The sequence below is a fragment of the Cibotium barometz genome, chromosome 44 (assembly GCF_041138505.1).
Source record: "Cibotium barometz isolate CiBa-2024 chromosome 44, ASM4113850v1, whole genome shotgun sequence".
Classification (NCBI taxonomy): domain Eukaryota; kingdom Viridiplantae; phylum Streptophyta; class Polypodiopsida; order Cyatheales; family Cibotiaceae; genus Cibotium; species Cibotium barometz.
In genome coordinates this window covers 19,637,192-19,663,206 of record NC_141089.1, presented here as the reverse complement: position 1 = coordinate 19,663,206, position 26,015 = coordinate 19,637,192, and positions in this window count along the sequence as shown.

The window sequence follows — 26,015 nt, the reverse complement described above, 5'->3', positions numbered from 1 at the left end:
TTTCGCTCAACAACTCCATTTTGCTGTGGGGTGTATCTGCATGTAAACTGTCTCCGAATACCATTCTTCTTCAAAAATTCAGAGAGCTCATTGGAGAAGTACTCTCCCCCTCTATCTGACCTTAGACACTTTACATATTTCCTTGTTTGCTTTTCAACCATAACTCTGAAATTTTGAAAATGAGTGAACACCTCACTCTTCTCCTTCATGAAGTATACCCACACTTTCCTTGTGTGGCCATCAATAAATGTCACATATAATACCTGCAGCCTCCCATCATAGACATGGTCTTTGTAGGACCCCATACATCTGAATTCACAACATCTAGTGCATTTCTGCTCTCATTTCTGTCACGTGGAAATACATGCTTTGTTTACTTTCCAAATTGATATGCTTCACATATTTTCTACATACCTTCAACTTTAAACTTTGGCAGCCTTGTCACATATTTTTTGCATACCTTCAACTTTAAACTTTGGCAGCCCTGTCACTTATTTTCTGCATACCTTCAACTTTAAACTTTGGCAGCCCTGTTACAATTCCTTTAGTCTGCATAGACTTCATTCTCTGCACATTCACATGTCCAATTCTTTTATGCCAAATGTCTGTGTCTGTAACAATTCCTGAACCATTTGCAAACATCGCAGCACTCACTTCAGGCATGTTTACATTCAATGTAAGCACTTTGCCCACTTTGTTGCCTTTTGCAACCAACCTACACTTGTCTTTAAAGTTTTTAACATAATAACCATCAGGGTTAAACCAAACCTACAAACCTTGCTCAATCATTTGGCCAACTAAAACCAGATTCTTTGTTATGTTTGGAACATGAAGTACATCTTCAAGGTACTTCACTTTGCCATCTTGCATAGACAATGGCACATCTCCAACATGGGCAATTGGATGAGCAGTGTCATCCCCTGTTTCCACAAAACTTGGTCTTTCAAGGTTTTTCATCTCCTTAAACCACTCCCCATGACTTGTCATGTGGTTTGAAGCACCTGAATCAACATACCATACATCATCTTTATGTGCTACTTCAACATTTTCTGACACGGCATTATTGACATGCTGCATAACAAACAACCTTTCATTATCCTCATTGTTTCTGCTCAAGGATGCATAGTTGTTTTGCTGCAATTTTCCATTTTGCATGTCAGCCTGCTTCTCATGTCAGCCTGCTTCTTATAACAATCTGCCCTGCACATGTCCAGGCTTACCACAATAAAAGCATCCACGTGTATCATTATACTGCCTTTGCCAATTTCCACGACCTCTTTGACTCCCCTTGCCTCTGAATTGGCCTCTTCCACCTGCGTGTTGTTGTGGTTGTGAATTATGGGACTGTTGTTGTTACTATTGGCTGGCTATAATTCTGATTACCTGTTCGGCCACCTCCTTGGCTGCATCCACGGCCTCCTCTACCTCGTCCTCTTCCTGAACTTGTGTTGAAGGCCTATTGCTCTGAACTGTTTTTGTTTTGTGAAGACTGTTGGTCTTCACCCAAGCTCTTCTCTTCTATAATTAACATAGACACCAAATCTGTGAAATTGGGAATGTTTTTCGGAGTCTGAATAGACGCCTTGAATGCCTTGTATTGTGGCCCGAGACCACGTAGACAGACTTCCACCTTATCATCATCATCTATTGAAACACCAATAGATGCAAGGGATTCCACAATACCCTTGATCTTCAATGCATAGTCATTCATAGACATACTCTTTTTCTCCATAGTATGAAGTTCATTCTTCAACTATATCTTTCGTGCCTTGGTATTTGTTTCATAGAATTTTACCAAGGTGTCCCATGCCTCCTTGGGGGACTTGGCATCCTGTATGTGCCCAATCATGGTGTCCTGTATATACTGATAGAGAGCCAATACATAACTTTTCTGGCTCCTTGGTTCCAATCCTTGAACTCTTTCACATCTGCAGTAGTCAGATTGATCTCCAGTATCTCCGGTGCCTCTTCATGCTGCTCACCTTCTATATAGTCCCAGTAACCCTTTCCCATTAGGAAATTTGTCAGCCTGAACCTCCAAGCATGGAAGTTGTTCTTATCAAGCTTCTCAGCAACAATCTGGTTTATGCCATCATTTGACATCTTGCCAGACACACAAATTTACCAGAAACAGCACTCTGGTTTGTCCTACACAAACTGCTGTATTTTCTGCAACAACAACGGTACTGTACTACACTCAAATGTCACCAACTGATGACCTCAATGTGCATACATACACCCAATGGAAATTGTTGACCTCCTTACAGCACACACAATGTCTACACAACCAATCTGTCTTCGTGCAGTTCTCAAAACAGAGTTCTGCAGAGAATCGATGACTTACCCGCAATGCTCAAAATTGCCTGCTTTCTGAAAAACGGAGGTCCTAATGCACCCGAAACGCTTTTTCGACATGAAATTTTTTTGTCCAATAGGATAGTATAGTTGCCCTATAGCTTTACTCCCGCGAAGAAAGCTCCTCAATCAGAGATCGTTTGCCGGTGCCTCCTGTAGAGCTCCCGCGCGACAAGGGTGTAGAAGCCAACACAAATAGAGAAGAGTAGATGAAGCTCTTACCCTCGTACCACTTCTAGTGCTTCTCTTGCTTGCAGCTCAGCCCTTAGCATGAACCAGGCTCTGATACCATGAAGAGATGCAGGGGAGAAGAAAGGTTGAGCTCTTGCAAGCACACACACACTCACAAAACCCTAAAAGAAAACACACAAGGTGAGAGGCTGAAAATCTTCTTCTTCTTTACACAACACTCAACACACTATATACAAAAATAAGAGTACACACAATATGAAAAGGTACCCAACCAAATACATACTAGGGTTCTCTATAGTGTGAACCCAACTAAATGAGCTGGCGCTATAACTATGCCAGCTCTAGAATGGCTGTCACTAATCTGTCTAAAGCTTTGCTCAGCCCTTCATCTTCTTCTAGGTTAGGTGGCTTGCCACCATTGAAGTTTTTAAAATCATTTTCCCATTGAATGACTTTAGTTTCATCAATGGAGGGGTAATTGATGTGAGGCAAATCAAATCATTTTCCCATTGAATGACTTCAATTTCATCAATGGAGGGGTAATTGATATGAGGCAAATCAAATTCTAAAGAATTCTCCCTTGTTTTAGTCTTTCCAAATGCAATGTAATGAGTCGAAATAATTTTCATATGCCCAAGGGGTGATAAAGATTGCTCTACCTAACCCTTCAATACAAGGAGCATAGACCATAGGCTCGTAAGGTCCATAAAGTTGCAGGCTTTTCTCTAAGTAGTCTCCAGGTGTAAGATTTCTCCCTCTGGCTTTTGAGGTGTGCAGGTGTAAAAACCTCCCCTTCTGATCTTATAATTATTTCCCTCTCTAAAATAAAAGAAAGATCTTGTTTTACCCTGTTTTGGCCTAGAGAGAGAAAATATCTAGAGGGAGGTAATTCAAAATTGAGATATTTTTGGATATAAAAATCCTCCTAGTGTCTAAAATGGTTTCCCCTAAAACAGATATTCAAAAAGAAATTTCCAATGTGCAATTGGAATAAATTGAAATCAGGTAAAAAGGACCTTAGCCTAAGGGTCCAGATTTTCTGAAATTTTTGAATAAGGTTCCTATGGACCAATTAGATTAATCCAAATGTAGGAAGGAGATAAATTGAAGAATAAAAGGAAATCCCCCCAAAAATGAGTAAATACTCACATATAAGATGAAGAGTTGACTAAGGACAACGTTATTAGTTAAAAAAGAAAAGATATTTAGAAGAAATGATGCATTTTTGACACCTCAGTGTCGGGGAATTCCCCTCATGAAGGAGGTGCCTATTTCACATGTGTGGTTGAGTTTTAAACTCACAAATAATGAGATATTTTCATCTCTCCTCTCTCCTACTTCAACTAGATCCGAAAAGTAAGCTAAACTGACCTAAAAATAGTCAAAAATTTGACCAAACTAATTTGAAAAATTCTAGAATCAGTTTGCTTGGTTAGAGGCTCACTTTTTTCGATAAATGAAGTCATCCCCTTTGTAAATGGTTAATAGTGTTTTATGCAGTGTTACTCTACTCCTCCCCAGAGCCAAAAACAGTGAATTTATTGATAATTCAGACCGTTTCCTCTTCAAAAGAATTGGTGGCCACTCTTATTGTTGCAAACAAGAGTAGATCCCTCAAACCATCAAGCCAAAGGAAAGCTCACAAAAATTCATGTAAGCTAGAAATCCTACTTAATGGTTTTCTAATTTTTGTTTTCTTTAAAATGAAAAATGATGTTATGCCTTGTTGGAAAGGCTTTCCCTCTCTCTTCATTCTTGAATTCAGCCTTTCTTTATCCTAGATGTGTAATCAAATTGTTAGAATTAAACTTTTCATATTGGTTCTCTTTAAAAAGTGGAATTTGATTAGGTTAGAATGCTTTAAACCATTTGGGATAATTTCTAAGTAACTTGAGAATGAAAAAAATTGAAAAATGGTTAGCCATACAAAGGAGGTTATGGTAAAATTTTCTTAAATTTTGTGAAATAAGTTTTATCTTTTATTATTCAAAAAGAGTAATCCCCACCGCTTGTGTATTCTAAAAGTGTTATTTTTATTCTATGCATAGAAAAATGCATATTAGATATATTTTTATAATAAAAGTGTTATTTTCATTAGAATGATGCGAATCAGATAAATGTGAATGAATAGATGAGATGTGATGTCATGTGAATCAGGATGTAAATGAATGATATAGGATGTGAATGAATGTGATAACATGTGAATTGGGATGTGAATGAATGATAAGGGACGTGAATGAATGTGATAACATGTGAATCGAGATGTGAATGAATGATAAGGGGGGGACGTGAATGAATGTGTTAGCATGTGAATCGGGATGTGAATGAATGAGATGTGATGTGAAATGGATGTGATAAGATGCGATGTAAACTGGATAGATGTTAATGTATGTGAAGTGATGAGATGTATGGGTAGATGCAAGTAGATGTGATCTGATGAGGATAAATGAGGAAATAAGTGATGAGTTAGAAAAAGATGTGATTAGATGAGAATGGGAATACTTATGAAATGAATGTGGATTGATGTGTGGGTAATGTGGATTGATGTGGATGGATGAGTGGATAATGTGGATTGATGTGGATGGATGTATGGATGATGTGGATTGATGTGTGGGTAATGTGGATTGACGTGTGGATTGATGTGGATGGATGAGTGGATAATGTGGATTGATGTGGATAATGTGGATGGATGTATGGATGATATGGATTGATGTGTGGGTAATGTGGATTGACGTGAATGGATGTATGGATGATGTGGATTGATGTGTGGGTAATGTGGATTGACGTGAATGGATGTATGGATGATGTGGATTGATGTGTGGGTAATGTGGATTGACGTGGATGGATGAGTTCATAATGTGGATAATGTGAATGATGTGGATGGATGTATGGATGATGTGGATTGATGTGTGGGTAATGTGGATTGACGTGTGGATTGATATGGATGGATGAGTGGATAATGTGGATTGATGTGGATGATGTGGATGGATGTATGGATGATATCGATTGATGTGTGGGTAATGTGGATTGATGTGAATGGATGTATGGATGATGTGGATAATGTGGATTGATGTATGGATGATGTGGATTGACGTGTGGATTGACGTGTGGATTGATGTGGATGGATGTATGGAAGATGTGGATGGATGTGTGGATAATGTGGATTGATGTGGATGGATGTATGGATGATGTGGATTGGTGTGGATGATGTGGATGGATGTCTGGATGATGTGGATTGATGTGTGGATGATGCAATTGGATGTGATTTGATGTGGGAATGATATGATGTGATAGGGATTGATTGACGTGTGGATTGATGTGGATGGATGAGTGGATAATGTGGATTGATGTGGATGATGTGGATGGATGTATGGATGATATCGATTGATGTGTGGGTAATGTGGATTAACGTGAATGGATGTATGGATGATGTGGATTGATGTGTGGATAATGTGGATTGATGTATGGATAATGTGGATTGACATGTGGATGGATGTGGATGGATGTATGGAAGATGTGGATGGATGTGTGGATAATGTGGATTGATGTGGATGGATGTATGGATGATGTGGATTAGTGTGGATGATGTGGATGGATGTATGGATAATGTGGATTGATGTGTGGATGATGCGATTGGATGTGATTTGATGCGATTGGATTGATGTGTGGATGATGCGATTGGATGTGATTTGATGTGGGAATGATATGATGTGATAGGGATCGTGAAGAAAAAGAAAAAAGAAAAAAAACTGCGGGAAGATGAGAAAAGATGGGGACTAATGTGAAAGGATGTGGAGTGATGAGAAAAAATGGAAATATTGTTGAAACTGTATTTGTATGTGAAATCTATTTTTAAATGACTGTTTTATGTCAAGAATGTCGGGGAAGCATTTTGACCGTCTTGTGAATGAGGTCGTGGAGACCCATCTGTTAAAGTTGCAACTGCTATGACGGAGAGTCAACAGAGGATGTCTCGCGTAGCAAGGTCGGCTGAGGTCTTGACCAGCCTCAGTTTGATTTAAATGGTGAGCTTCCGATACAGTGGATGAGGGACCAAGGAAGCGGCCTATGAGTGAAGCGCAAGGTGACCTGCGAAAGATCCTAGAGGGTGCTGACCATACGGTGCTCGGGCTCTGGGTCACCGAAGATACCCACACGTATGTCAGGGAAGATATTGGAACAAGGAGTAAGAGTTGTTTTCTGAATTCAGGCATGGATCTGGTTGGTTGACCTTGTTGGTCCTCATCAACGGATGAGTCCATGGCTCTTTGATATGGATCCGTTGGTTGATCTTGCTGATCTTCAATGGAGATTCCATTTCGATATGTGAATATATTGTCGGTTACTATGAGTTAGGAACTATCGAAAAGGCCCCTAAGTGAACAGGTGGTGAGCGTTCTGGTTGCCAATGATGCCATAGGTACACCGATGAAGGAATGATTGAAAATAAGGATTCAACTGGAGATTTTGAGGATTGTGATCAGTGACACAATGGTTTCATTAAATGATTGTTTTAAAGATAGCTGATGCTGAGAAAAAGGCAATTTCATATTGGGTGTGTAAGTGGTGTGACTAGTTTTAAGTTTGCATAAATATCCGGCTAGGGGGACTGGGAACTCTTTTCCCTGGTACCCGGGACAAAACCTAACCAAATTCTTAATTGGATCCCATCACTACAGTGGTTGGGCGGCTGGCTAACCCATGGGACTACTGGATGGGGTTAGGCTGGACTGATGGATCCTTAAATTGAGACTCAATTCTGTTATGGTACGATAGATGAAGTAAATCCCGGACAAAAATTGTTCTATGGAAAAGAATCATTGGCTGTGCCTCTCAATGAGAAAAAAAGTGTTGGTCTCTATGATCTAAGTGCAATCTTTTCCCTGATCTAGCTTGGGACTTATGGGTTCGGTCAGATCAGTTCAGTTAGTTAAGGCTTTTGACTACGTTAGAGAAAAGTTATCCTAGAGGAATCGCTTGTGCTTTCCGGGCAAGGGGAGTTTTTCCGGGATGGGTTTTGGAAGAAAAGATGGATTAGTCTCTTGTTCGGATATCCGCGGGGGCGAGGCCCCAAGTGTGAGACCCTGCCCCGTGCAAGAAGTGCTACTTCCGCTGCTAGAACCCCTGAATTCGTTACGCGGTGGGGATAGGGACCTCACACCACAGTGTTTGGGCTTCAAAGGTTAAATCCTCAAGTAAATCTAAATTGATGAGTTCTCCCTCTTTAGGGAAATCTTGACAATTTAGAAGCACCCTAACCCAGGCCTTGAAATTGAGAACTATAGGATGCAATGAGGCATAGAAGAGATCACTAGGGCTTTCTAGACTAATATCCCCATGAAGAATGGCCATTACAAATGTTGGGGCATTTTGTCTATACATATTTTTAAAAACCCACTACACTACCTCGATGTTCAAAGGAGCATCAAAGTCTATGTCTTTCACAGTCATAGATAGTAAAAGTGTAGAGGTGTAAAAATTATGGGTCTTTGCAGGAGTTCTCAAGGAAACAACTAAGGTAGCTAGATTAGAGGCATGGTTAGAGATGGTATCAAAAGTAATGTATCTGACCCTTGTTCCATTGGAGAAGAATCCTTATCTTCATGTTGATTCTGCTTCTGTGGAGAGTAGACTCCAATTCTCTTGTTTTGTCCATAGCTTCATCATGATACTTTGTGCAGTCTTCTTGTGCCTTTTTTAGCTGTGCTGGAATAAACTGTCCTTTTCTGCCTTATGCTTGAGGTTTAGCTTGAGTTCCTCTTCATTTTTCTTTTGAAGCTGTTGTACCATACTTTCCTTGGCTTCCGGTAGTCTACACTCCAATTCACTACATTGTGCTGTCAAGTCTTTTACCTTAGCCATTTCCTCAGTAACCTTGCTATGAACTTGATTCATGTCTGCTGTTACCAAGGCAAGTTCTTTTCTTGAAGTTTATAGCTTTCTTATCATATCTTGGTTTTGTTTTTTTACGTTTTCATAACGACCCTTAAGCATGTTAGCATTTGCGGCCCACTTTAAATACAAAATTTTTTCCTCTTCAAGATTGGCCACAAATTCACTGATTTGCTCTGCTTGGTTGGCCTATTCCTGGAGTTGGGCTTTGAGCTATGTTATTTGAGTAGTTTGTTGGTCAATGACTTGTTGCTTGTCTAGTGCCTTTTGTTTTTAAACTTGTGCAATTGTTTGTTTGTTTAGTACCCTTTTCAACTCTAAAAGCTGTAGCTCCTCTACTTGTTCTGTGTCCAGTCCAAACAGAGTGACTACTTGCTCATGTACTTGTTACACTTTAGGGTTTAGGACTTCCTTTTCAATCCTTTACTTCTTTGTCTCAGAGGTTCAAAGGGTTTTGACACTTCTTCAGACATTTGAGTGGTTATCCCTGAATCAATTTTTCTCTTGCCTTTAGGTTTAACTGCTTCCTGTCTAATGCAAACTGTGCTTGTGGAGAGATTACAATAAGGGTTTCCCTACACATGGATGAAGATTCACCTTGCACATGTTGGGGCATCTTTCACCCTGAGAGCCTTGGTCTCCCTGGTCTTGCCTTTGAGATTCTTGTCTTAGGAGAGTAGGAATGTTGACATCCTCTTCTTTAAGAATCTTTCTAGCCCCATAATCTAGAACTTGTTGTAGAAGATAGAAATTACCAATTGTATACTTATGGTTTGCAAAATAAGCAGTGAGTTTGTTAAATATTATATGTGCCCAATTTTCCTTACGGCCTTCTGCAACCATAAAGACAGCCTGAGAGTTTATCCTACTATGTTTGTCAGTGTTTTTCACCTGAGTGAGAAGACAGACTGCCCTACAAGCCATTTCTACTGTAGGATCCTGGATCTGTGCAAAAAATTCACCATGCGATGACTTACTCCATTTTTTCATGTGCTTATTGATATCTATGGTGCCTTTTTTTGCTTTTTGAATATGACACCTTTGAAGGCAGGCCGAATGCTTCAATGATTAACTTTCTGTGTAGCTTAATCTCAGCCTCATATTCTCCTATAGTTACCACACCCACCCCCCGTCAGCATCATATGAGTTAAGGAATTCAGTAATGAGGATAGGTTCGTAATGAGGATTCCATGAGACTCCCATCTGATCCAAGCCAGTAGTCCTCGCCTTCAGTCTCGCTAGCATCCTCTTCTTTTAGTACTGAGTAGCACCGAGTTGCATGATGAGTGAATAGCCAAGGTTCTTTGTCATAGTTCCTTTGAAATACCCTAACGGATATGCCCTCTCCATTCTTCCCAGCATCACCAAGCCAGCTAGATGATATGGCATTAATTGAGTTTATTTTTAGAATTAATTAATCAGTTTGATTCCAATTGGGTAAGTTATTCCTTCCCTTTTTTCATCAATTACACAATTATGCTTCTTTTTGGACAAGTAAAAATTGTAATTTTGTCTAAAATACAAGGGGGACTGCCGAAATATTTCCAAAATATCTCGCAATATGCAAAAACCTATATTTTGTTAAAATCTCTTGACTTAGGGATCGCCTTGGCATGAAATTCAGTACACTTGTGCCTCATACAATTATCTTAAGGGGTGCACCTTTTTGTTTGAATCTGTCTCATAGGTAAGTACCTTGTAAGATTCTTCCCTCTAGCTTTTGAGGTGTGCAGGTGTAAGAACCTCCCCTTCTGATCTTATAATTATTCCCCTCTCTGAAATAAAAGAAAGATCATGTTTTACCCTATTTTGGCCTGGAGAGAGAAAATATCTAGAGGGAGGTAATTTAAAATTGAGATATTTTTGGATATAAAAATCCTCCTAGTGTCTAAAATGGTTTCCCCTAAAATAGAAATTCAAAAAGAACTTTCCAATGTGCAATTGGAATTAATTAAAAATAGGTATAAAGGACCTTAGCCTAAGGGTCCAGATTTTTAGAAAATTTTGGATTATGGTCCAATTAAGGTTCCTATGGACCAATAAGATTAATCCAAATGTAGGGAGGAGATAAATTGAAGAATAAAAGAAAATCCCCCAAAAATGAGTAAATGCTCACATAAGATGAAGAGTTGACTAAGGACAAGGTTTATTAGTTAAAAAAGAAGAGATATTTAGAGATAATGATGCATTTTTGACACCTCGGTGTGGGGATCTCCCCTCATGAAGGAGTTGCCTATTTCACATGTGTGGAGGAGTTTTAAACTAAAAAATAATGAGATATTTTCATCTCTCCTCTCTCCTGTTTCAACTAGATCCAAAAAGTAAGCTAAACTGACCTAAAAATGGTCAAAATTGACCAAACTGATCTAGAAAATTCTAGAATCATTTTCCTTGGTTAGAGGCTCACTTTTTCCTATAAATAGAAGCCTCCCCCTTTGTAAAAAGTTAATAATGTTTATGCACTGTTACTCTACTCCTACCCAGAGCTAATTGAATTTTCTTAATGATTCAATTATTTTTGGCTTAATCCTCTCCAAAGTAATTGGTGGCCACTCTTGCTTCAAACAAGAGTAGGACCCTCAATCCCTCAAGCCAAAGGAAAGCTTACAACTCTATGTAAGCTAAATTCTTCTTACTTTTAATTTTAAATCTATGGTTTTCTTGATTTTCTTGTTTGTTTTAGTTGATTAAAGTAAATTCTGATGCTATGCCTTGATGAAAAGGCCATCCCCTTCTCTTCCTTACAATTCAGCCTTTCTTTATCCTAGAATGTTTAACAAAAAGATTAATTAAACTTTTTTTATTGTTTACTCTCTTGGAAATCGAAAATTGTGTAGATTAGAGTCCTTTACATCAAATTGGGGTTAATTTAAATTGAAAATAGAATGTTAAAAATGAGAAATGGTCAGCCATACAAAGAAGGTTATGGCAAAATTTTCTAGAATTTTGTGGAAAAGAAAGTTCATTTTTATATTATTCCAAAAGAGTAATTCCCACCGTTTGTGCATTCTAAAAGAGATATTCTAATTTACTCCATGTACATATTCACCTATGAATATGCATGGATATCATTGATATTAATTATTAAAATTAATTTCTATGCATAGAAAGATGCATAATGGAAATTTTTATTTATAAAAGTGTTGTTCTCATTGAATTTAATTTCTATGCATAGAAAGATGCAAAATGGAAATTTTAATTATAAAAGTGTTGTTTTCATTGAATTTCATTTTATGCATAGAAAGATGCATAAAGGATTTATTTTTATTTCAAAAGTGTTATTCTCATTAAAATTGATTTTATGCATAGAAAGATGCATAAAGGATTTATTTTTATTTCAAAAGTGTTAGTCTCATTAAAATTAATTTTATGCATAGAAAGATACATAAAGGATTATTTTTATTTCAAAAGTGTTATTCTCATTAAAATTGATTTTATGCATAGAAAGATGCATAAAGGATTTATTTTTATTTCAAAAGTGTTATTCTCATTAAAATTGATTTTATGCATAAAATTATCCTGGAGGAATCGCACGTGCTTTCCGGGCGAGGGAAGTTTTTTCGGGTTCGAATTTGAAAGAACCTAGGGATTAGTCTCTTGTCCGAATATCCGTGGGGTGGCGAGGCCTCGAGAGTTGTTGAAATTAGAGCAATGTGATGAGCTATGGTGGATCAAACACTAGAATCAACATCATTAACAAAGTGATTAGCAAATAATTAAGATGTAATTAGCAAGTAATTAGCAAATAGCTTAATGTAGGCATGGATAATCAAAAATCAGCAAGTTCTCATTAGGCCAATGCCTCAATTTATAGTGTTTACATCCAAGCATCAAATCCCACTGATTTCTCCTTGATTCACTCCACCTCTCTTGCTTGATTCTCTCCACCTCTTCACTTTTCCCAGAATATCTCCACACTTCCTAAATCTTCTCATGCTACCCTTTATTCTCTCCTAGTAGATTCTTCTCACCTTTTCACAGGTTCTTTCACATTTACACATCCTCTTTTACAGCCTCTAACCAAGGGCTTGTTCCCGCACACACCCTATTCACTTGTATATTTCAACACCTCCCCTCAAGTGAATACTCCTAGTATACCTAGACCCTATACCAAGTTTCCCTCTTACTTGATAGTCTGCGACTAGTTTCTAGCACACCTCCCCTCAAGTTATCTTAGCACACTTGGATCCTATACCAAGTTTCTGTCTTACTTGATAGCCTGCCGACCAGTGCCTCAAGTCCCTAAACTCATAGTCCTTGACACTCTCTCTCTCTATGTGTCCAAGGCTACTATAGTTGCCTGTGACCTTGACTAAAGTGCTCACACATACATCTATCTACCAAGTGGCCTACATCATCGGTGGCTCAGAGGTGGTTTTACTTTGTTGGGGCAGGTTACATTGGATTGTGGGGTCTCTCTCTCTCTCTATCTCTCAGAAAAGATGATTCGACTCCACTTCCTTTGGAGCCTCCATGAAGTTTGCCATGAAGTTTGCCGATGTCGTTCCTTCTCCACTGGGTTTGCTGTAACAGTCTCTTGCCATGTGACCTGGCTTTCCACAGTTGTTGCAAGTGAAGGTTCTTCCTCCTACTCTGCCTCTTCCTCGTCCTCGTCCTTGAGAGAATCCTCCTCGGGTGAAGAATGCTTTTTCTTCTCCTGCTATTGAGTCGAGCCATTTCTTCTCTTTGCCTCTGCTCTCTTGCTCTAGTAGAGCTGCTTCTATCTCGTGTAGCTTCAATTCAGGTACATTCTTTAGTGTTGCTACAATGTTTTCATATTCTCCTTTGTCCACACTCTTCAGAAGTGCAGCTAGTGCCTCATCATCTTCTACCTTTTTGCCAATAGAGCTGGCAGTTGTTGCTTAATGCTTTTATATCTGTTCAAGTGTGTGATTAAAGGTTCACTTTCCTTCATATCCAATTTGTAGAATTGCATTAACAGATTTATCTTTGAATTTTTAGCTTGTGTGCCAAATAATTTATTGAGTTCATCCCATGCATCTTTTGCCCATTGTATCCCTGTGATGTGATGAATGATTTCATCATTTAAGCTGAGTGCAATAAGTCCCAATGCTTTTTCATTCCTGCTCTTCCACTCATTTTCCCCTCTCTCTGGACATTCATCTCTTCCCTCAACTAGCCCCCACAAATTTTTCCTCATGAGCAAATACATGGTTTTTGTCTGCCATGTGTAAAACTGCTCCCCATTAAATTTGGCTATTTCTTGTGCTGTACTCATGATGATGTGAAGGGGGTCTTACCTCTTGATCCAATTTCAAGATTCAAGGGCAATGTCTACCCTTTTACAACTCAATCTGGTGTTTAAGAGATGATTACAACAAATTTATCAGCATAAAATTACCAAAAATTACATTAAATCAAGGGTAACCAATTTGTACGGAATGGTTGGAGTATCAAACCAACTCCGAATTGTAATCTAAAGTTATAAGGATCTGTATCAGTTAATTTGAACCCTCAATTACACCAAAATATAGTGATTAGCATTGATTAATCACTAATTAGCAAATTAATCCATTGTTTTGTGTGCAAAAAACAGAGTATGCGGGGAGTCCATATCTGATGCCTTAGACTTCAAATAGCTCAAATGCTTTCAAAGACATCAATAGCAAATGAGTCTAGTAGAGGATTAAGCCAAGAAACACAAGATTTGACCAAATATTGAAAGCTTAATCTCTGTTTTACCAAAGTCACCTGCTGCTGCAGATTTGATGAAGAGCTTGGATCTCATTGTAGACTTGATCAAATTGAATTCTGTCTTCACCAGCTTGTAGAGAATGCTTGAAAACCCTCGGGGCTAAGAGGAATTAGAGCAATTTGATTGGATGAAGACAAGATCTATAATTTCATCAGAAAAACCTGTGCTGGAAAAAATACGAATTGCTCCTGAATGCGTTGGTGGTTTGACGATTTGATTAGCTTGGCTGGAGCTCAAGGATGTTGGCTACCTAGGGTTAAAATAGTTTGGGCAACGGTTGAGTGTGCAAAGAGCTAGAGCTCCTCCACCAGCTGGGGGTACAGAGGTGAGTTGAAAACTAACTAAAATTTTAATTAATTTCTAATTATCTACTAATCCTAATTAATTAAATAATGGGATCATAAACCTGATGGATTCTAGGCATGGCTCTAATACCATGTTGAAATTAGAGCAATGTGATGAGCTATGGTGGATCAAACACTAGAATCAACATTATTAAAACAAAATGATTAGCAAATAATTAAGACGTAATTAGCAAATAGCTTAATGTAGGCATGGATAATCAAAAAACTAGCAAATTCTCACTAATTTAGTGAGTAATTAGCAAATAGCTTAATGCAAGCATGGATAATAAAAAACCAGCAAATTCTCATTAGGCCAATGCCTCAATTTATAGTGTTTACATCCAAGCATCAAATCCCACTGATTTCTCCTTGATTCACTCCACCTCTCTTGCTTGATTCTTTCCACCTCTTCACTTTTCCCAGAATATCTCCACACTTCCTAAATCTTCTCATGCTACCCTTTATTCTCTCCCAGTAGATTCTTCTCACCTTTTCACATGTTCTTTCACATTTACACATCCTCTTTTACAGCCTCTAACCAAGGGCTTGTTCCCGCACACACCCTATTCACTTGTATATTTCAACAAGAGTGAGGGACCTTGCCCCGTGTAAGAAGTGCTACTTTCGCTGCTAGCACCCATGAATTCATTGCGCAGTGGGGATAGGGATCTTTCAGCTGGTATCATTTGAATAGAGGTGATGAGATGTATAGATGTAATGAGATGTAATGAGATGTGATGAGAATCAAATAGGTGTGAATGAATGGATGGATGGATGTGATGTGAATAGAGGTGATGAGATGTAAGGTGAATAGATGTAATGAGATGTGATGAGAATCAAATAGGTGTGAATGAATGGATGGATGGATGGATGTGATGTGAATAGAGGTGATAAGATGTGAGGTGAATAGATGTAATGAGATGTGATGAGAATCAGATAGGTGTGAATGAATGGATGGATGGATGGATGGATGTGATGTGAATAACGTGAATAGATGTAATGAGGTGATGAGAATCAGATAAGTGTGAATGAATGGATAGGTGGATGTGATGTGAATAGAGGTAATGAGATGTGAGGTGAATAGATGTGATGTGAATCAGATAGATGTGAATGAATGGATGAGATGTCATGTCATGTAAATCAGGATGTAAATGAATGATATGGGATATGAGTGGATGAGATGGGATTAAGTGGATGATATGTGATGAGAATGGATGTGAATGTATAAGTGAAGAATGGATGTGGTTATGTATGTGAAGAATGGATGTGAATGTATAAGTGAAGAATGGATGTGGTTATGTATGTGAAGAATGGATGCGAATGTGTATGTGAAAGAATGGATATGGTTATGTATGTGAAGAATGGATGTGAATGTATAAGTGAACAATGGATGTGGTTATGTATGTGAAGAATGGATGTGAATGTATAAGTGAAGAATGGATGTGGTTATGTATGTGAAGAATGGATGCGAATGTGTATGTGAAAGAATGGATATGGTTATGTATGTGAAGAATGGATGTGAATGTATAAGTGAACAATGGATGTGGTTATGTATGTGAAGAATGGATGTGAATGTATATGTGAAGAATGGTTGCAAATGTGTATGTGAAAGAATGGATGTGGTTATGTATGTGAAGATGGGATGTGGATGTATGTGAAAGAATGAATGTGGATATGTATGTGAAGAATGGATGTGGATGTATGTGAAAGAATGGATGTGGATATGTATATGAAGAATGGATGTGGATGTATGTGAAAGAATGGATGTGGATGTGTATGTGAAAGAATGTGATGTGGATGTGTATGTGAAAGAATGTGCTGTGGATGTGTATGTGTATATGAAAGAATGTGATGTGATGTAAAGAGATGTGATGTGACATAAATATATGTGGATGTGAAGTGATAGATATGAATGTATGAATAGATATGGGTAATCGTACTTGTGAACGATTGGATGGATGTGGATGAATGAGATGAGATGTGTATGAATGAGATATGATGTGGATAGATGTGATGTGATGTTATGTATGTGATGGGATGGTGATGAGAATGAATGTGATGGATATGAGTGAATGTGATGTGAATCAGGATGTGAATAAATGAGATGTGATGTCATGTGAATCGGGATAGATGTGAATGATTGAGATGTGAGGTAAAATGGATGTGATGTGATGTGATGTGATGTGATGTGATGTGGATCGGGGTAGTTATGAATGCATGAGATCTGAATGAATGTGATGTGATGAGATGTGGAGATAGGTAGATGCAAGTGGATGAGATCTGATGAGGATAAATGAGGAAAGATGTGATGAGATGAAAATGATGTGATTGGATGAGAATGGGAATACATATGAAATGGATGTGATTTAAATCAGGTGGATTGATGTGGAACAACATGGAAGGACAAGAGTTCACTATAGAAACTGTATTTATGACCTATTTTTAAAATGACTATTTTATGTCAAGAATGCTGGGGAAGCATTTTGACCGTCTTGTGAATGAGGTCGTGGAGACCTAATCCGGAATCAATGGAGGACGTCTCGTGTAGCAAGGTCGGTCGAGGTCTTGACTAGCCTCGGTTCGATTAAAATAGTGAGCTTCCGGTACAGTGGATGAGGGACCAAGGAAGCGGCCTATGAGTGAAGCGCTAGGTCACCTGCAAAGGATCCTAGAGGGTGCTGACCATACGGTGCTCAGGCTCAAGGTCGCCAAAGATACCCACACGTGCGTCGTGGAAGATATTGGAACAAGGAGTAAGTTGTTTTCTAAATTCGGGCATGGATCTGGTTGATTGACCTTGCTGGTCCTCTCAAATGGATGAGTCTATGGCTCTTTTATATATGGATCTGTTGATTGATCTTGTTGATCTTCAACGGAGATTCCGTTTTGATTTTTAGAAGTGAAAATACTATGAGCTAGAAACTATTGAAAAGGCCCCTCATCAGTGGATAGGTGGTGAGCGTTCTGGTTTGCCAATGATGCCATAGGTACACCGATGAAGGAAAAATTGGAAATTAGGATTCAACCAGATAATTTGGAGGATTCTGAACAGTGACACTATGGTTTCATTAAATGATTGTTTTAAAGACAGCTGATTCTGTGAAAAAGGCAATTTCATATTGGGTGTGTAAGTGGTGTGACTAGTTTTAAGTTTGCATGAATATCCAGCTATCTACCCATGTCCACTCGCATCTACCCATCTCCACATCTCATCACATCACATTCAGTCAAATCTCATCCATTCATAAATACTCCGATCCACATCACATCACATCACATCCATTTTACCGCTCACATCTCAATCATTCACATCTATCCCGATTCACATAACATCACATCTCATTTATTCACATCCTGATTCACATCACATTCACTCATATCCATCACATTCATTCTCATCACCATCCCATTACATATATAACATCACATCACATCTATCCACATTACATCTATCCACATCATATCTCATTCATACACATCTCATCTCATTCACATTACACATCACATCTATCCACATTACATCTATCCACATCATATCTCATTCATCCACATGACATCTATCCACATCATATCTCATTCATACACATCTCATCTCATTCATCCACATCCATCCACATCCATCCAATCGTTCACAAGTACAATTATCCATATCTATTCACAAATTCATATCTATCACTTCACATCCACATGTATTCATGTCACATCACATCTCTTTACATCACATCACATTCTTTCACATACACATCCACATCCATTCTTTCACATACATCCACATCCATTCTTTCACATACATCCACATCTATTCTTCAGATACATATCCACATCCATTCTTCACATACATAACCTTATCCATTCTTTCACATACACATTCGCATCCATTCTTCACATATACATTCACATCCATTTTTCACATACGTAACCACATTCATTCTTCACTTATACATTCACATCCATTCTTCACATACATAACCACATCCATTTTTTCACATACACATTCGCATCCATTCTTCACATATACATTCACATCCATTCTTCAGATACATAACCACATCCATTCTTCACTTATACATTCACATCCATTCTTCACATACATAACCACATCCATTCTTCACTTATACATTCACATCCATTTTTATCACATATCATCCACTCATATCCCATATCATTCATTTACATCCTGATTTACATGACATCACATCTCATCCATTCATTCACATCTATCTGATTCACATCACATCTCATCACATCTATTCACCTCACATCTCATCACCTCTATTCACATCACATCCACCCATCCATTCATTCACATTTATCTAAATCTCATCACATCTCATTACATCTATTCACCTCTATTCACATCACATCCACCCATCCATTCATTCACACTTATCTGATTCTCATCACATCTCATTACATCTATTCACCTCACATGTTATCGCCTCTATTCACATCACATCCATCCATCCATTCATTCACACCTATCTGATTCTCATCACATCTCATTACATCTATTCACCTCACATCTTATCACCTCTATTCACATCACATCCATTCATTCACACCTATTTGATTCACATCACATCCATTCATTCACACCTATTTGATTCTCAGCACATCTCATTACATCTATTCACCTCACATCTCATCACCTCTATTCACATCACATCCATCCATTCATTCACACCTATCTGATTCTCATCACATCTCATTACATCTTATCACCTCTATTCAAATAATACGAGCTGAAAGATCCCTGTCCCCACCGCGCAATGAATTCATGGGTGATAGCAGCGGAAGTAGCACTTCTTGTGCGGGGAAGGGTCCCTCATTAGGGCCTCGCCCACGGATATCCGGACAAGAGACTAATCCCTCGATTCTTCCAAAACCGAGCCCGAAAAAACTTCCCTTGCCCAGAAAGCACGAGCAATTCCTCTAGGATAATTTTACTCTAATGTAGTCAAAAGCCTTAACTAACTGAACTCATCTGACCGAACCCGTAAATCCCATAGTCAGATCAGGGAAAAGATTGCACTTGGATCATAGAGACCAACGCTTTTTTCCTCATTGAGAGGCACGTCCGTTGATTCTTTTCCATAATACAATTTTTATCCGGAATTTACTTCATCATACACTTATTGGTCAAATCACTTTGCAACCTTCATAATTGTTAAAGAATTATTATAATATTAAAAAAGTGATACTAATAGATGAGGAAAGATGTGATAAGATGAAAATGATGTGATTGGATGAGAATGGAAATATATATGAAATGGATGTGATTTAGATGAGGTGGATTGATGTGGAACAACATGGAAGGATGAGAGTTCGCTATAAAAACTGTATTTTTTACGTGTTTTTAAAATGAGTGATTTATGTCAAGAATGCTGGGGAAACATTTTGACCGTCTTGTGAATGAGGTCGTGGAGACCTAATCTGATAAAGTTGCAACAGCTGACGAAGAGCCAATGGAGGATGTCTCGTGTGTAGCAAGGTCGACCGAGGTCTTGACCAGCCACGGTTCGATTAAAATGGTGAGCTTCCGGTACGGTGGATGAGGGACCAAGGAAGCGGCCTATGAGTGAAGCGCTAGGTCACCTACGAAGGATCCTAGAGGGTGCTGACCATACGGTGCTTGGGCTCTTGGTCGCCGAAGATACCCACATGTGCGTCATGGGGAAGATATTGGGACAAGGAGTAAGAGTTGTTTTCTGAATTTGGGCATGGATCTGGTTGATTGACCTTGCTGGTCCTCAACGGATGAGTCTATGGCTCTTTTATATGGATCTGTTTTGGGCTGATCTTCAACGGAGATTCCGTTTTTATTTTTATAAGTGAAAATATTACCGATTACTATGAGCTAGGAACTATCGAAAAGGCCCCTGAATGGACAAGTGGTGAGCGTTCTGGTTGCCAATGATGCCATAGGTACATCGATGAAGGAAAAATTAGAAATTAGGATTCAACCAGATAATTTGGAGGAATATGATCAGTGATACTATGGTTTCATTAATGATTGTTTTAAAGACAGCTGATTCTATGATTTTGAAAGAACCGAGGGATTAGTCTCTTGTCTAGATATCCGTGGGCGAGGCCCCGAGTGAGGGACCCTGCCCCACGCAAGAAGTGCTACTTCCGCTGCTAGCACCCATGAATTCATTGCGCGGTGGGGACAGGGATCTTTCAGGTGGTATCATTTGAAAAGAGGAGATGAGATGTATAGATGTAATGAGATATGATGAGAATCCGATAGGCGTGAATGAATGGATGGATGGATGTGATGTAAATAGAGGTGATGAGATGTGAGGTGAGTAGATGTAATGAAATGTGATGAGAATTAGATAGGTGTGAATGAATGGATGGATGGATGGATGGATGTGAATAGAGGTGATAAGATGTGAGGTGAATAGATGTAATGAGATGTGATGAGAATCAGATAGGTGTGAATGAATGGATGGATGGATGTGATGTGAATAGAGGTGATAAGATGTGAGGTGAATAGATGTAATGAGATGTGATGAGAATCAGATAAGTGTGAATGAATGGATGGGTGGATGTGATGTGAATAGAGGTGATGAGATGTGAGGTGAATAGATGTGATGAGATGTGATGTGAATCAAATAGATGTGAATGAATGGATGAAATGTGATGTCATGTAAATCAGGATGTAAATGAATGATATGGGATATGAGTGCATGATATGTGATGAAAATGTATGTGAATGTATAAGTGAAGAATGAATGTGGTTATGTATGTGAAGTATGGATGTAAATGTATAAGTGAAGAATGGATGTGAATGTATATGTATGTGAAGAATGGATGTGAATGTATATGTGAAGAATGGATGCGAATGTGTGTGTGAAAGAATGGATGTGGTTATGTATGTGAAGAATGGATGTGAATGTATATGTGAAGAATGGATGCAAATGTGTATACAAAAGAATGGATGAGGTTATGTATGTGAAGAATGGATGCAAATGTGTATACAAAAGAATGGATGAGGTTATGTATGTGAAGAATGGATGTGGGTGTATGTAAAAGAATGGATGTGGATATGTTTGTGAAGAATGGATGTGGATGTATGTGAAAGAATGCATGTGGATGTATGTGAAGAATGGATATGGATGTATGTGAAAAAACGGATGTGGATGTATGTGTTGAAGAATGGATGTGGATGTATGTGAAAGAATGGATGTGGATATGTATGTGAAGAATGGATGTGGAAGAATGGATGTGGATGTGTATGTGAAAGAATGGATGTGGATGTGTATGTGAAAGAATGTGATGTGATGTAAAGAGATGTGATGTGACATCAATATATGTGGATGTGAAGTGATAGAGATATGAATGTGTGAATAGATATGGGTAATCGTACTTGTGAACAATTGGATGGATGTGGATGAATGAGATGAGATGTGTATGAATGAGATATGTGAATATATGTGATGTGATGTTATGTATGTGATGGGATGGTGATGAGAATGAATGTGATGGATATGAGTGAATGTGATGAGAATCAGGATATGAATAAATAAGATGTGATGTCATGTGAATCAAGATAGATGTGAATGATTGAGATGTGAGGTAAAATGGATGTGATGTGATGTGGATCGGGGTAGTTATGAGTGGATGAGATGTGAATGAATGTGATGTGATGAGATGTGGAGATGGGTAGATGCGAGCGGATGAGATCTGATGAGGATAAATGAGGAAAGATGTGATGAGATGAAAATGATGTGATTAGATGAGAATGGGAATACATCTGAAATGGATGTCATTTAAATTAGGTGGATTGATGTGGAACAACGTGGAAGGACGAGAGTTCACTATAGAAACTCTATTTATGACCTGTTTTTAAAATGATTGATTTGAGTGAAGAATGCTGGGGAAGCATTTTGACCGTCTTGTGAATAAGGTCGTGGAGACCTTATCTGATAAAGTTGCAACAGCTGACAGAGAGTCAATGGAGGACATCTCGCATAGCAAGGTCTTGACCAACCTCGGTTCGATTAAAATAGTGAGCTTCTGGTACGGTGGATGAGGGACCAAGGAAGCGGCCTATGAGTGAAGTGCTAGGTCACCTGCGAAGGATCCTAGAGGGTGCTGACCATACGGTGCTCAAGCTCTGGGTCACCGAAGATACCCACACGTGCGTCATGGGAAAGATATTGGAACAAGGAGTAAGAGTTGTTTTTTGAATTCGGGCATGGATCTCCTTGCTAGTCCTCAACGGATGAGTATATGGCTCTTTTATATGGATCTGTTGGTTGATCTTGCTGATCTTCAACGGAGATTCCGTTTTGATTTTTATAAGTAAAAATATTACCAGTTACTATGAGCTAGGAACTATTGAAAAGGCCTCTGAGTGGACAGGTGGTGAGCGTTCTGGTTGCCAATGATGCCATAGGTACATCGATTAGGAAAAATTATAAATTAGGATTCAACTAGATAATTTGGAGGAATATGATCACTGACACTATGGTTTAATTAAATGATTATTTTAAAGACAGCTAATTCTACGAAAAAGGCAATTTCATATTAGGTGTGTAAGTGGTGTGACTAGTTTTAAGTTTGCATGAATATTTGGCTAGGGGGGTTGGGAACTCTTTTCCGTGGTACCCGGGACAAAACCTAACCAAATTCTTAAATGGATCCCATCACTACAGTGGTTGGGCGGTTGGCTAACCCACGAGACTGGATGGGGTTCGCTAGACTGATGGATCCCTAAAATGAGACTTAATTATGTTATGGTATGATAGATGAAATAAATCACGGATAAGAATTGTTCTATGGAAAAGAATTAACGGTTGCGCCTCTCAATGAGGAAAAAAGCATTGGTCTCTATGATCCAAGTGTAATCTTTTTCGTGATTTGACTATGGGATTTACGGGTTTGGTCAAATCAGTTTAGTTAGTTAAGGCTTTTGACTACATTAGAGTAAAATTATCCTGGAGGAATCGCCCGTGCTTTCTGAGCGAGGGAAGTTTTTTCGGGTTCAGTTTTAAAACAACCGAGGGATTAGTCTCTTGTCCGGATATCCGTGGGCGAGGCCCCGAGTGAGGGATCCTACCCCGCGCAAAAAGTGCTACTTCCGCTGCTAGCACCCATGAATTCATTGCGCGGTGGGGACAGGGATCTTTCAGCTGGTATCATTTGAATAGAGGTGATGAGATGTACAAATGTAATGAGATATGATGAGAATCAATAGGTGTGAATGAATGGATGGATGGATGTGATGTGAATAGAGGTGATGAGATGTGAAGTGAATAGATGTAATGAAATGTGATGAGAATTAGATAGGTGTAAATGAATGGATGGATGGATGGATGTGATGTGAATAGAGGTGATAAGATGTGAGGTGAATAAATGTAATGAGATGTGATGAGAATTAGATAGGTGTGAATGAATGGATGGATGGATGTGATGTGAGTAGAGGTGATAAGATGTGAGGTGAATAGATGTAATGAGATGTGATGAGAATCAGATAAGTGTGAATGAATGGATGGGTGGATGTGATGTGAATAGAGATGATGAGATGTGAGGTGAATAGATGTGATGAGATGTGATGTCAATCAGATAGATGTGAATGAATGGATGAAATGTGATGTCATGTAAATCAGGGATGTGGTTATTTTTGTGAAGAATGATGTGAATGTATAAGTGAAGAATGGATGTGGTTATGTATGTGAAGAATGGATGCGAATGTGTGTGTGAAAGAATGGATGTGGTTATGTATGATGTGAATGTATATGTAAAGAATGGATGCGAATGTGTATGCAAAAGAATGGATGAGGTTATGTATGTCAAGAAAGGATGTGGGTGTATGTGAAAGAATGGATGTGGATATGTTTGTGAAGAATGGATGTGGATGTATGTGAAAGAATGGATATGGATGTATGTGAAGAATGGATGTGGATGTATGTGAAGAATGGATGCGGATGTATGTGAAAGAATGGATGTGGATGTGTATGTGAAAGAATGGATGTGTATGTGTATGTGAAAGAATGTGATGTGATGTAAAGAGATGTGATGTGACATGAATATATATGGATGTAAAGTGATAGAGATATGAATGTGTATGGTTATGTATGTGAAGAATGGATGTGAATGTATATGTGAAGAATGGATGCGAATGTGTATGTGAAAGAATGGATGTGGTTATGTATGTGAAGAATGGATGTGAATGTATATGTGAAGAATGGATGTGAATGTATATGTGAAGAATGGATGCGAATGTGTATGTGAAACAATGGATGTGGTTATGTATGTGAAGAATGGATGTGGATGTATGTGAAAGAATCGATGTGGATATGTATGTGAAGAGTGGATGTGGATGTATGTGCAGAATGGATGTGGATGTATGTGAAAGAATGTATGTGGATATGTATGTGAAGAATGGATGTGGATGTATGTGAAAGAATGGATGTGGATGTATGTGAAAGAATGGATGTGGATGTGTATGTGAAAGAATGTGATGTGATGTAAAGAGATTTGATGTGACATGAATATATGTTAATGTGAAGTGATACATATGAATGTGTGAATAGATATGGGTAATCTTACTTGTGAACTATTAGATGGATGTGGATGAATTAGATGAGATGTGTATGAATGAGATATGATGTGGATAGATGTGATGTGATGTTATGTATGTGATGGGATGGTGATGAGAATGAATGTGATGGATGTGAGTGAATGTGATGTGAATCAGGATGTGAATAAATGAGATGTGATGTCATGTGAATCGGGATAGATGTGAATGATTGGGATGTGAGGTAAAATGGATGTGATGTGATGTGATGTGGATCGGGGTAGTTATGAATGGATGAGATGTGAATGAATGTGATGTGATGAGATGTGGAAATGGGTAGATGCAAGTGGATGAGATCTTATGAGGATAAATCAAGAAAGATGTGATGAGATGGAAATGATGTGATTGGATGAGAATGGGAATACATATGAAATGGATGTAATTTACAGGTGGATTGATGTGGAAGGATGAGAGTTCGCTATGGAAACTGTATTTATGACACCTGTTTTTAATATCACTGTTTTATGTCAAGAGTTCTGGGGAAGAATTTTGACTGTCTTGTGAATGAGGTCGTGGAGACCTAATCTGATAAAGTTGCAACAGCTGACGAAGAGTCAATGAGGACGTCTCGCGTAGTAAGGTAGGCCGAGGTCTTGACCAGTCTCGGTTCGATTAAAATAGTGAGCTTCTGGTACGGTGGATAAGGGACCAAGGAAGCGGCCTATGAGTGAAGCGCTAGGTCACCTGCTCTGCGAAGGATCCTAGAGGGTGCTGGCCATATGGTGCTCAGGCTCTGGGTCACCGAAGATACCCACACATGCGTCGTGGAAGATATTGCAACAAGGAGTAAGAGTTGTTTTCTGAATTCGGGCATGGATCTGGTTGATTGACCTTGCTGGTCCTCAACGGATGAGTCTATGGCTCTTTTAAATGGATCTGTTGTTGGTTGATCTTGCTAATCTTCGAGTAGATTCCGTTTTGATTTTTA